This window comes from Rousettus aegyptiacus, unplaced genomic scaffold, assembly GCF_014176215.1.
Source record: "Rousettus aegyptiacus isolate mRouAeg1 unplaced genomic scaffold, mRouAeg1.p scaffold_m13_p_5, whole genome shotgun sequence".
NCBI lineage: Eukaryota > Metazoa > Chordata > Mammalia > Chiroptera > Pteropodidae > Rousettus > Rousettus aegyptiacus.
In genome coordinates, this window is record NW_023416308.1 from 90,075,668 (window position 1) to 90,089,595 (window position 13,928).

General features: G+C 47.6%; 1 protein-coding gene and 1 pseudogene across 2 annotated transcripts in view; one reads left to right on the forward strand and one right to left on the reverse strand.

Moving 5' to 3' along the window:
* NAV2 (neuron navigator 2) overlaps positions 1-13,928 on the forward strand; it is a 678,828-nt gene that overhangs the window by 153,541 nt on the left and 511,359 nt on the right. The gene's annotated exons all lie outside the window — the stretch shown is intronic.
* LOC118603185 lies at positions 3,434-3,552 on the reverse strand (annotated as a pseudogene).

Consider the following 13,928-nt stretch of genomic DNA (forward strand, 5'->3'; position numbering starts at 1 on the left):
TAGTGTACCTTAAGTGCTTGGCAATAAAGGATCACTCCCAGGGAAAGAGAAGATTCTTACACCCTGCCCAGCACAAGTTCCTTTCTTGACATCTTGCATGTTAGTGGGGCTATTTGGGGATCCCCAAATCCTATCTGCAGCTCTGAAATAATGACCATTAATCAGAGTTGGCATCAGTGGGCACTTTTTGAAGACTAGGGCTTAAATATCATATTTCTGATCTTTACAACTACCCTGCGAGTAGGTCCTCCAAGATCCATTTTCTAGATGAGGGTATAAGAATCAGGGAGGATAAGAAACTTGCCCAATGGCACGCAGGGGTATGCAAACCCAGGACTGCCCCTCTACCTAGCTTGGGACCAGGGGTCAGCTGGATCCTTCCTTCCTCTTTGGCCACTATCATTTGGTCCCTTTTCTGAATTGCGCTGGCTGACTATTATCTCTCCTGCCCCCTGCTCTGAGAGGCAGAATGCAGTAGGAGTTAAAACTGAGGTTTTGGAGTTCAGACAGGTGGGGGTTTGGACCCAGCCCAGCTGCCTGCTAGATGTGTGGCTTGAACAAGTCATTTACCCTCTTTGGGCCACATATTCCTGTTTGTAAAGTGAAGATAAGGTCTGCTTCACAGAGAAGTCATGAAGGGTAGAAGAACTCAAGGATGCACTAGTGCCTGGGACTTGCCAGCTTCCTGCTCAGTATAGAAGTCTCCACAGAACCTTCTTCTGTGGACCACCAAGAGGGTGCAGGGCAGGCTGAACAAGAAACCACAGCGGGCCTCTCACAAAGGCCTTGCCTCCCTCATCCATCTCCACACCCATTGCTGGAGGAGGGGACCTACCGCACCATCCTTTTTAATAAAGAGGGGAGTGGTCCAGAGAGTACCTGTTTCTATGGTTACAGGAGTATGCCTCCTGAGGCTTCTGATTTGGTGATTAATGGCTGAGGGGACATTGCCTCCCATCTTCAAGAGGCTCATAGAGTCTGTAGTAAGCAGTGACTCCTTTTTCTTCCCTTCCTCACCAGCTGGTGGTATCAGAACCCACACCAGCTCCAGCAGGAGCCCACGACACCCTTCTCAGGCTCATTGGACTGTGTACCCAGTCTTCAGACACTCTGAACCCCCATCACCACGTGGCCAGCATTTGCAGGCCTTGAAAGGGCCTTTCTTCACTGTGATGCAATTCTCCTGTGTAGAATAAAAATCATGAAACTTCTGAAGAAGGGAGTTGCTGTATTATTCTGAAGGAGAGAAGAAAATGCTGTCTAAGCTTTCATTTCATGTCTGTGCTTAAAACCTTTCCCTGCAGTTCTCCAATGTCAACAAGATCAAGACCTCATGCCTGAAGTGGGCACTCAAAGTTCTCCACGTACTGACCCCAACTTACCTTTGGGTGTTTTACAAATAGTCACTATTATTATTATTGAGAATAATGATTAAAATAATTATCCATGTTTGAGGACTCACAAGGCATGAGGCAATGTCCTAAGTACTGAATGCTAATGACAACCTCAGGAAGTAGATGTAACGTTCATTTTCCAATGAGGAAACTGAGGCCAGCAGAGAGCAAGACACCTGTCCATGAGCTGTTAGACTCCGATGCCCAAGCCCGGGTCACTCTGTGAGACCATCACCCACACGCCCAGGCCTCGTAAACTGTCTTCTCCTGACCAGTCTCCTCTGTGCCTTCCCCATGTCCCCTCTTCCCCCTCCATGGCTGGCCCGGCTGTTCTTTCTGCCAGTAAGGCTTCGCGAAGCAGTGTGGGTAATGGATGGGCACAGCTCTGAAGTCAGGCACACTGGGGTCAGAATCCCAGCCGTACCTCTTCCCAGATGCCAAACTATTTTAAACTCCCTGGGCCTCAGTTTCCTCACCTCAAAACTGGGAGGATGACATGGCCTTGTTGGTTCAACGAGTCAGTATACATGAAGCATCTGGCTGGTACTGCTGTCTCACTTGTCCCGTTCTGCCTGAAACTGGAGACCCAGCTCTAGCTTCCTCTACATCAAGACCTTTTCTGACTAACCCAGTCTGTTGACAGGTCTTCTTCCAAGCCGCTCTGTACCATCACTTGGATCACTTGTTCACCATATCCCTTGAGGGCAGAGCCCACAATGACCTGGTCCCATCCCTTGCACAGTATAAGAGTTTCCTCAAGGTTTGCTGAGTAACTGCTCTTCAGACCCTGCACCATCTGCACCCCATCACCCTCTCCAGCATCCTCATGCTAAACCCTCTTCGCCTTCATGCCCCCATCACATGCCCATGCCTTATCAGACCCAACTTCCTGTGCTTCCTCAGACTTCCGTGGTCTCTCTTACCTCCTAGTCCCTCTGTCCGCAATGCCCTCCTCCATTCTTCCTTTGGGCAACTTCCGCTCCATTTTAAAGATTTGGCTCAGACATTCTTTCCGCCTCTAGGAAGCCTTTCTCCAGGCTGGCTAGATAACCCCTTCTCTATGTTCCCCCAGCCCCTAGGCTGACCTCTCTCCTAGCGCTTGTCACAATGTATGTTCTGTATTTGTCTAGCAGTCTATCTCTGCTGCTAGGCTATGATCCCCTGGGGGCAGGAACTGCATCACTGTCATTTCTGGAGCCATGGCATTTGACACAGAGTCCACCATAAAGCCAGTGGTTGTTATGGGGATAGATAGGTGAATGGATGAATGAATGTTGGCTGAGAAACTCTCAACACTTGCTATTTGAAGAATCTGCCCATGGGGTTATGTACTGTCTGTGCCCATGATGTGACTCGGCCACCTTTACTGTTGGGTCCTGGAGAAGATGCCGGGCTGTTAGGGGACAGGACCCAGTACTGAAGAACTATGTCTAAATCTGCATGTGTATTTTGTGCCTCCAATTCCAACCTTGTTTATTAGCATAGCAATTAACAGCAGTGCCTAATGACAGATGGTCCGGCTGCGTGCCTGAACTCCTGACTCCAGCGCGGGCTTGGAGTGGGGCAGTCACGTCTGATGAGGTTGATGTTGTCACTGATCTAGCTAATCCAAGCTCCCAGGGCTGCGGACTGTGGAGACACTGAGCTGACATGGCGCAGGCACTGCTGGGGCCGGGCCTAACAGAGCCAGGCCTTGGAAATGACACTTGGAAAGGTTAGAGACGGTGTCCTGCTTCCATTCTAATTCCGAGATTTCGTTTTTTAAGTTATGAATTTTATATTGAGAAGCTCTACCACACTGCTCCCAAATTTCCTTAAGCCACATAAGCTCAGGAATTTCTCCAGGGGATAGTGTCCCTTTCTTATTACTTTCTTATCAGCTTCTGGGCTTTCTACAATTATTTAGCACTGTGATGACCAGGCCCCTGGGCCTTAGCTAACAGACACTTAGAGTTTAGTATTTAGAACTGTGTAAGACCAGTGTTTGTAAAAACATAATTATAAATATATATATATTTATAATTTATTATTATTATTTATCTTTACAGCACCTGGTCTTCCTAGGTGGTCTCCCATCCACGTACTAACCAGGCCTGACCCTGCTTAGCTTCCAGCATCAGACAGGATTGGGCTTGTTCAGGGTGGCATGACCATAGACAACATAATTATATTTGAGCAAGTTTAGAGAGAGAATTTTTTTTCTTCCTGTTAATCCCTGGTTTGAATTGGCTCATAATTTATTACTCAGTGAATGATATTCATTTCTTTATTAAAAAAAAACCCAAAAAACAAAAAACATCAAATCGGCTATCTGGGTCATAAATTCAAGCCCGAAAATAGCTTCTAAAACCAGAGTGGATTTCACAGAGCTAGAGCCCGTCAGGGGTAGAAAGGATCTTCTTGTCCAATCTCACCATTGACAGATGGCACAACTGGGCCCAGAGAGGTGCATCGATTTGCCTGAGGACACATAGCGAGCTAGTGGCTGAGTGGGAATCTCTTCCCTACCTCATATTTCAGATCATTAGAAAACTTCAGGCTTTGCCATGTGCCAACTCCAAACCGCGCTAGTGGAAATTCTCTAAGTGGTGTGGGCTCTGCTTCCTTCACGGCCTGTCAAACTCAGTGTGAGTGAAACAGAAGAGAAGGTGCAGGGTGAGCAAGCGAGACCTGTGGTCTGTTGTTAGTCATGCAGAAACCACAGATCTTGTTTTGAGAGGTGTTGACAAGGAGCCATGCTGGAGAAGAACGTCAGCTGAGAAGTCCCATGATAGGAGACCTTTGCGGTGTGGGTGGGGGGCGGTGGGAAGAGCTGGGGGAATAGCCTCTTGCCAGCGAAGTGCTGGCAGGAGAAATGCATGTAGCGCCGTGGATGGCCTACCCCCATCCTTTATTTTCTTAGCCAGCGGACAGGTCCCCTGGAGAGACCCTTCCTGTACTCTCTCATACTAGGAGGTCTCACCTTTCTCCCTCATTGTTATGTAACCCCAGGTATTTATCCTATGACCTGCTGAGGTTGCTGTGAGGTGGAACTTGGTCCAGAAAAACCAGTTTTCAAGCTCATGGGCAGCTGGTTACCAGGGAGATAGAGAGAATATCCTGGGATGACTGTCTTCGAGTTAACGGTGACCCACCGACTGGCCCCACCTCTTCCGGCAATGCCCCCCACCTCCCTGTCGGGGGATGGCAAGGTTTGGCAGGCAGTAAAACGCTGCCCTGGAAGAAGCGTTTATTCACTCTCAGTGTCATGCAGAGAGTGTCTCTGGCCCCCTGGCCTCACTCCCATGTTGTCACTAGGGAAAACCTGGGCTTTTTGTCTTTTTTTTTTTTTTTTTTTTTTAATTGTCCCGGGGCTCTACAGCTGAAGGAGGATTCGGGCATATATTTCCCTCTTATGATACCAAAACAGGATCAAAATTTGTCCAGTCTCAGGGACATTTTTTCTTTTTCTTTTTCAATACGGTTTTATTGAAATATAAAGATAACAAGGAGAAATTTCAATGGGAATAATATTTCTCATATAACCCCATCACCTTATCATAATGATTTCCTTTCCAGTTTTTGCATGAGCATATATTTTATGCATAATTTTAACCTTAGTAGCGTATTCTGTACTTTTAAAATTCAGAATGTTCAGAATGTTCATTTAACATGCTCTGTGAGGGCTCAGAATACGCCTTTGTTGCTTTGTGTCACAGAGACTTGAAAACCAATGGTTTAAATGAAACAGAAGTTTATTCTTCTGTTCACACGAGAGTCCAGAAATAAATTTCTACCTGCGCAACTATTACTATTATTACTATTACATACCACTCTGAGTATTACCACAACCACTACTACTGGTACTAGCTAACATTCATCAAGTATTACAATGTACCAGGTAATATGCTCTGAGCTTCAAATGTAATCAACCTTTCTGATCCAGACATTATCCTTAGGAATGGATTATTGTACCCATTTTACAGATGAGGAAAATTCATTCTCCCAAGGTTCATTAGCCAACATGCGGCAGAGCCAGGTATGATTTCAGATGCCCTTTCTCAAATCATATTGCAATATAGTCACCAAGACTGGAAGGTCCAGAGATGGAGTCCAGGCCAGAGACACCTGGCCAAATATTCCAGCCTGGGCAAAGATGTTCCTCCGGGCTGGAAACAAGCAAGGAGAAGCCCAGGATACTGGGGGAGGACTTGAGGCTGGCTTTGCTGACTGGTTTAAAGGACCAGGGGAAGGAGGGCATATTCATCAGGATTCCTGATTGCAGGAAACAGAAAGCACTCCTGCTGCAGTAAGGAAACAAATTCTTTGACGGGATTTTGAGATAGCTTGTGGGGACTCACTGAGAAGGCCGGAGACCAGGGCTAAGGGACTGGCAGACAGGAGGGAAGCCAGGGGGTGGCCAGGACCCGGCCAGGTGCCTGCCAAAGCTGAGCCCCAGGACCAGGCTGCCGAGGATGCCACAGCTGCTCTGACCTCATCAGCTTGCATGGCTGCCTCCACTGACATCCTGGCCACAAACACTGTCACAGCTGCCACAGCCACCCGTGGACACTTGACATGGCTTCTGCCGCCTCCGCCACGACAGCGGGATGTTCCTCCTGGCTTCTGATTCCTGGGTATTTTAACCAGACACAACTCTTGGGATGAACAGAGCAACTCTTTTTGTCTCTCACTGAAATTTTTCTTCTGCCCTCAGGTGAAAACTCAAAGAGGTCTCATGACTTCTCTGCTTTCTGTTAGTAATATCTTTTGTCACTTGGAGTCGCAGAACGGTCCCGGTTCTATAATTAGAATACCCAGTCCTGTGTATTAACTCTAACTCTGCATTTGATTTAGAGATAAGTCTTCTCACTTCTTTCAAGGCCAGCTTCAGGGCCAGCCTTGTCTTGGGGAGTGGGTAGGATCAGGCTTTTTTCTCTTTCCCCGTTCTTCCTTCACTCTCTGTTTACTGACTATAAGCTCCAGGATTGGGCAAGGAGAAGGAGAAGGAGAAAGTAGGAAAGATTTTACAAACTTAGGGTGCTGAGACAGCCCGTTCTGTACTCTTGGGTTGTACATTAGAGCTGACTCTGCAGCAGAGCTCTTCCCCACCTTCTCAGAGGCCCCGATCTCGCTGGGGGCTCTCTCCTGTGTTTCCCTAGGCCTGACTTGATCCCGAGGTCACCATGGGCTTAGCAGCCCCCTAGGAAGCCTGAAGCTTTCTTTCAGCTGAGGTCCCATCAGTCCCCAGGCCAGCTCTGCCATCTGGAAAACACCATGTTTATACGCACAAGCCCGAGGAATAATCGCCAGAAACTCTTCTTTATTCCAACTTGCTCCCTGTGGCAAGTGTTCTTACAGATGTCCCAGGTCCCTGTAAGGGAGAGGTGATTTTTTCTCTGTGCAACAGGTCCTCTCTCATTCATTCAGTCTCTTCTCTCTCTCTCTCTCTCTCTCTCTCAGTCCAGCTAACTCCTTGCCTTCAACTTCCGCAGGCCTATATCAGGCACCAGGTCAGTGAACCTCCAATACGCAGTAGACACTGAAACCTCTTTCTCTGGGCTTGAGATGGTAACCCTGCCACCTTCCAGCCCTCACCAGCTCTCTCCAAACCCAGCACTCTCTTGAATTTATCAGACACTGACCACGAACTTGTACAACTTGATCTCTCACTACACTTTGCAAAGAATATGATATCTTTTTGTCTGTCTTAGGCTCTTGGTTGAATGTACCCTTTTTCTGCTCCTGATTCTCCATCTGGGGTGGTCCTTTCTGAGTGGGGGAACCCAACTCCCACTGGAACTCCTGTGGTGGGACATTCCACAGGCTCCCCTGAGTCTCCCCCAGGGGGTTGAGGATGCTGAGCAGCCAAATCACAAGGAGATAACCTCCCTCCTCCTCCCCAGTTCCAAGGGTGGGGGAATTTTTTTCTTAGCAGGCGGTGGAGGCAAGGGAGGGGGCAGTTCTCCAGGAGCTTCGTTAAAGCACCCCACATTCACTCACTGCTCTGCAATTTGGTGGCAAGCCCAAAGGAGTAATAATTTTAGCATCAAAGAAATATAACAACTCTTCCCCCACACCAACTACAGCATTCTAATCTTGAAGAGGGCCACGGAGGGGCAAAGGGAACAGGAAAACAACCGTAGCAAAAAAAGGATGCGGTTTTCCAGGAAGACCCTTTGCCTTGGCCCGCTGTAAGTCAGCCCCAGTGGACTTGGAACGGCTGGTCTTTTCAGGAGCCCTGTCTTTGCGTTCCTCCTCCTCAACAATTTGCAACGATAATGAGTATTTTGCAGTTTAGGGTCAGTGCTGATTGAGCAGTGCATAAGACCACGTCTTTTTTCTTTTTCTTTTTTTTCATCCTCTTCTGAGACTGCAGATGACTGTGCTTCTTATACTCACTGCCTGACTTACAGACACCTGAAGCCCATCATCCCACCCCAGACCAGGGGTGAATCGGGCAGGTGTGCAGAGGCTCTCGGGAGGAATTTGCCATCTCCCTCCAGAATGGACCCTGTTTCCTTTAACTCTGAGATTGTCAAATAGAAAACAGTAGGTTCCAGGTCCTAGGAAATCACAAACTAAGAATTTTTTTTTTTTTGAGAATGCTAAGAATCTTATTTTGCCAAGTAAAGTTACTGAATTAGTCACAAGGGTAAGAAGCGTTCACATATACAAACAGCTATATCTCACTGCATATGCTGACATCGGTGTTTAATACACATGTGTAGATTGCCTAGTTCCAGTGGGCACTACGTTTGTGAGGGGAACACACTGCTCCCTGACTCAAGGGAGTGTGTACTTGAATGAAGGATATGGAAATATCACCTCCTCAGAGAAGCCCTCCTAGACTACCCCTTCTGAAGTGGCAGCTGAGGCTCCTCACCGTCCATCCATCCCCAGAAATCTTGTCCTTTTTCTTCTGAACCCTCACCTTAGCAGAAATTCCCTTGTTCACGTCTTTGCATCTTCCTTTGTGGCCCATCTTCTCACTTTAAGAACATAAACTGCAGGGGTTCAGGAGCCTCATTTGCCTTATTCATCACTGGGGCTCCTGCTCAGAGGTACAGGGGGTCCCCTAGGCCATTGGGTGAGATCCTGAGGGCGAGGAGGAGGGGAGTGGGATGCAATACCCCATTGTCCTGGGTCTCTCACACTGTATGTCACCTCTTCACATCACTCAGTGACCAGGTGAGGACGTCGGAGGCATCCTGCTGTGAATGGGTGCTCTGTCTTCTGAATTATTGGCGTTCCAGTCAGGAAAATAATTTAGACTGGAATAACAGTGTTTCTTTAGAGAAGGAAGAAAAATCTGCTTTCTACCATGTAGCTCCTTTCTTGAAAATGTGGAGGTTGCTGGCAGGTCATGTAGACTATTTAGAATGGAAAACAGGAAGGCTTCCCATCGTCTATCCCTAATGGAAATTAGCGGGCCCAGCAAAGCATACTGGTGACAGCGGGAGGGTCAGAAGTCCCCAGCCAGGTCCCACTGAAAGAGGGCGAGGTTGCAGGCAGGATGAGAGCCTGGCATTAGCATTACAATCACACAGCAAGGAGGCAGGTGTGGGGACACCTCTATGTGGGGCTGGGCAGAGGTCATTGTAGTTACAGAAATGCAGTTGCAAGCTCATTCTACTATGTGTAGCTACAGGAAGGCAGGTGGAGGGTGGAGGGAGCAGTTATAGTGCCCCGGGCAGCTGGAGGCGAAGGTGAGCTCTGCGTTTAGGGGAGAAGCCAGGTCAGATGGTGATAATGTGAGTTAATATTTGCTTAGAATTTACTGTGTGCTGTGTGTGTGCACCAAAAATGCTCATAACAATCATATGAAATAGATAATGGTCATTACCTCCTCTGCACGCATGAGAACACTGAAGCTCAGAGGGGTCAGATGCTTGCTGCTGATGTATGACATGACAAGGATTTGAATCTGAGTCTGCCTGTGCCCAGTGCACGCACACCTCTGTGCTTCTGCTCTGAGCTCACCTCCCACTAAAATGTGCCACGGTTTGGTGACAAGTCCCAGGGCTCTGTGGCTAAGTCCAGAGACTGGAACAACAGTAATAACAAATGACAACAAGAAGGCTCCTGTTCAGTGTCAGAAACTGTGCAGCTGTTAATGCACATTAACTCACTGCACCCCATATGACACTGAAAGGTGGTATTGCTCTCGTCATGCAGATGAAGCACAGGCTCAGGCACAGGGGTGAACCGCCTGTCACACGGCCCTGGCGCTGTAGGTGCAGAATGTGAACCCAGGGTGGTCCCACTTCGGTCCTCCCTTGAAAGCATCATCATCCTGTGGGAAATAATTCATATCATAAGTATTTATGGATTACATACCATATGCCAGGTACTGTTCTAGAAGGTAGGGATTAGGCAGTAAAGAGGAAAGACAACATTCTTGCCTTCATGGAGCTGGCATTCTAGTAGAGGAAACAGACAATAAATGTGGAAATACACACACACACATAAACACATATCTATGTGTATATATATAAATTATATATACATACACACACACACATATATAATTTCTGCTAATTGTAAGTTATTTAAAAAATGAAACAGAGTAACGAGGCAAGCGTTGACTGTGGCAGGGAGCTGGGGAGCTCAGGAAGGCCTGTCTTAACTGTAGGTCCCCTCTGGCTGCTGCACTGGGCAGAGACTAGTGGTGAGCACAGCAGCAAGGCGACCAGTTAGGAGGTAGTGGCAATAATCCAGGTAAGAGACAAGGATGGCTTGGATCTGGATGGTTGTATTGGATTGGTGGGAGGTGGTTGAAATCAGGGTTTATTTTAAACTGGATCAACAAGATGAGTTGCCAGATTGGATGTAGACCTGGAAAGAAAAGGAGGAGTCAAGAGTGACTCCAACATTTTGGTCTGAATAAATGGAAGGATGGACGGGATGGCGAGGTGCTGAGATGAGGAAGACCAGAAGGTCAGGAATTCAGTTTTATTATTTGCGTTTGGGTTTTATTATTTTCCATCCAAGGGGAGATTGTGATTTATGAGTCTGGAAGTTGAGGGGTGTTTTGTGGTAAATATGAGCCATATTTCATCAAATCTAAGATGTCATTGACTTGGAGACCACCCTTATTTTATGTATTGCTAAGAATTAAAATGCTACCAGTTAAACATCCCAACTTTAGAGATATTAAAAGGTATATTGTAGAATCAATGGGGTATAGTCAGTTTGGGAGTTTCCAATATACAGATGGTTTTAAAGGTGGTAAAAGTTGACAGCATCACCAAGGGAGTGATAGAGGACTGAGAGAAAACGTGGAAGTAGAAGGACTGAGCTTTAGGACTGCAGAGTTTCAAGCAGGGAAACTTATTGCTCAGTTCCCGCCAAATGCAAAGTTAGGCAGCTAAAGCTCTTCTTGGGAGGCAGATGCCATTATGGTACCCGTCGGGTTCAGCCTGAGGATGCAGGGCTCAGGGCCGGCCAGCCAGCATTGTAACACACAACATCTCCTGGCACTGGCTACAAGGTGTTGTCCAGAGGGCTGAATCTTTGGGCTCATCTGGATTCAGATTGGGCCTTAGTTTCGTCATCAGTAACGTATGTGTATAGCGTCTGCTCTACTCACCCTCAAAAGTTAGAAAACAAGCCAGGCTTTGTTTTTCTGTATCTGTAAAATGAAGAGGTTGAACAGCGAGATCTTTAAGCCCTTTTCTGGTTTAGGTATTATGATAACAATAATTCTAGCTGCAGTACTTTGAGCATCTATAAGGTGATATATGTAATTTTTAGTCATTACAAACAACCATTCCAGGTAAATATTATTATGCCCATTTCACAGATGAGGCATCTGAGACCAAGAAGAGGGCAGGCCACTCATAGGGGTGGAGCCAAATACAAAGCAGGGTGTTTAAGGCCAAGAGCTCTGGATCCCACCAAGCCCCCTGCCTTCCTGCCAGGACTGATGTGTGGTTCTTGATTTAAACTTCATAGCATTGTAGTCAGAGGCTAAGGGCGACCTCTTCCCGTAGTGTGACAGTGGAACTTCAGGGTGTTGCCCCACGTAAATGGGAAATACAATCCATGGGGCAGGGGGGTGGGGTGGGGGGCTCCATGGCATGGCTTCTAGAAAGATTAACAGGGAGGCAGCTGATGTTGGGTGTAGAGGTAACTCATACTCAGTCTTGTAGACTTGGAGTCCAGTGCTCTCTTAGACCACATTTTTGCAAGTCAAGGGCAATTGGCTACAGAGAATGGTGCTGAATGGGATTCCCTAGGTCCGGGAGAGGCTGGCGGAAGCTGCTCAGTCTTCTCTGTTGCTGGGAGGTTTCCTGAGCAAGAGGTGGGAGGGAAAGGTGGGTTTGAGGGAGTTCGAGTGCTGGTGCAAAGCTGGCTCTTGGCCAAGACCTAACCGTAGAGCTGGCCAGAGTCAATTACTGTCAGCATTTCAGCAGGACTGTAGTGTAGACCATGGTTTCTTGACCTCAGCAGCATTGATATTTTGGACCACACAAAGCTGTGTGATGGGGGACTGTCCTACACACTGTAGGCTGTTAAGCAGCATTTCTGCTTGTGACCCACCAGATGCCAGTATCATCCCCCACCCCCAGCTGAGACAACCAAAGCATCTCTGGACATTGCAAATGTTCTCTAAGGGGAAAAACTGTGCCCACACTTTCCCAGAGTTGAGTACCATTGGTATAAACAATTATTTCACCCTCCTAGGTAGGTCGTTAGCTGACCACTTCCATGCATGTCCTGGGGCCTTCCTGAGAATTATTTTTTTCTGTGGCATCTCACTGGAAGGCCGAGTGAAAGTTGGACCCCACTATAACTAGGTTCTCCCTGCCTCGATTATTTTCCTCCTGAAACCAACTCATACTGAAACCTTTCCTGGGACATGCACTTTATCTCACCACTCTCTGTCCCTGCTGGGCACCTCTTTATCCTCAGACACTCCAAATGTGTTCCCACCTCAGGACATTTGCACGTGCTGTTCCCCCCCTTGCCTGGGCATCTTCTCATCATTCAGGGCTCTATTCGCATGGCACCACATTATGGGCCCTCTTAGATCATCATTGCAGTTATTCCTATTGCATCTCTCTGCCTGAGGTCCATCAGTATTTTCTACCCTCTGGTATCATCTTGTTCATTTATTTGCTTAATTGTTTCTTGTTTGTCTCCCCCACTGGATTGCAAGCTCCCCAGTGCAGAGAACTGTTTGTTCTAGTCTGTTCCTTGCTATATCCACAGTGCCGACTGCAGTGCGTAGTTAACTGCTGGTTGAATGGCTTCAGTGAATTCTTGTTGAAGACCGACTCTGTACCAGGCACTGTGCTAGGGGCTGAGAGTGCCAAGGTGAATAGCTCAGTCCCTGCCTCCTAGGAACTCGGTGCCTTGTGGAAGGAGGCGAGGACAGGGAACTATGGGAGCGCAGAAAGGGAGCAGGTAAACCTGCCTGGCAAGGGAGGAAAGCACTCCAGGAGGTGGTGTGAGGAAAGGGGACAGCGGAGCATCTGGAGAGGCATGGAGGTCCAGGGGATCCTGGATGGTGCCCAGGGGCTCAGCAAGGAGCATGGCATGAAGCTCGGTGCTGTAGGAGTTCCAGTGCAAGGTTTGATGCTGCTGGAGATGAGGGTGGTGAAGTAGATGAGGCCAACTCTGAGGCCTTGAGTCCCATAGCAGGAAACTTTGACCATATCCTATAGCAAAGGAGAGGCATGGAGGCAATGCAGAGTGGGAGTTAAGAACATAGGCTCTGAAATTTGTTTCTGATCTCCGTTCAAATCCTCACTCTGACACTTCTGAACTGTGTGACTAGCCCAGCAGTTTTGTGTCTCTTAACCTCAGTTTTCTCATTTTCGAAATGGGGTTCACGTTTATTTCGTAAGGTTGTGGTGAGTATAAAATATCAGTGCTCAGCTCGGTGCCTGGCACAGGTGAGTACTCAATAAATCATTGCTGTTCCTATTGGTGTGGTTAACAAGGAGCCACTGGAAGTTTTCCAGACAAACAAGGGATGTGATAGATTAGCGTTTTAGCAAGATCACTCAGGCAGTAGTGTAGAGGATAGCTTGGCAGTGGCCCTGGGGAAAGCAGGTGAGTCAGGGACCAGGGAAAATAATTAGGAGGCTACTGGAATGAAAAGGGAGGCAGAGGAGTAGGGACCTGGAGCATCTCCTGTGGCGAACTGCAGTGGCAGAAGTGGCCATACGTTGCCTCTCAAAGTAAGAGTGCAAAGGCTAGAGGAGGAGCCTCCAAACCTGACAGGGAAGAGGCCTAGATGAGGACCAGGCAGAAACTGCGGCTCAGTCTGACCTGGGTTCACTCAGCAGCTCACAGCCTCTGCACCCCTGGAAGACGCAGCCAGCTCTGCATTTCAGACAGCCCTTGCTGTGAGAACGGGTGGCTTGCTCTTTATATCGGGTGATATACTTTTAATTAAACTGGTAATCATTTGAGCATTCCTTAAAGTTTTACTTTGGGAATTTGTCTTCTTTCAAGCTCTGCCCTAATTAGAATTCTCTTTATCCTGTAGTAATAAATTCTATCTGAGTGGTTTCATCTGCCCCCTTTGATGACAGAGACTCA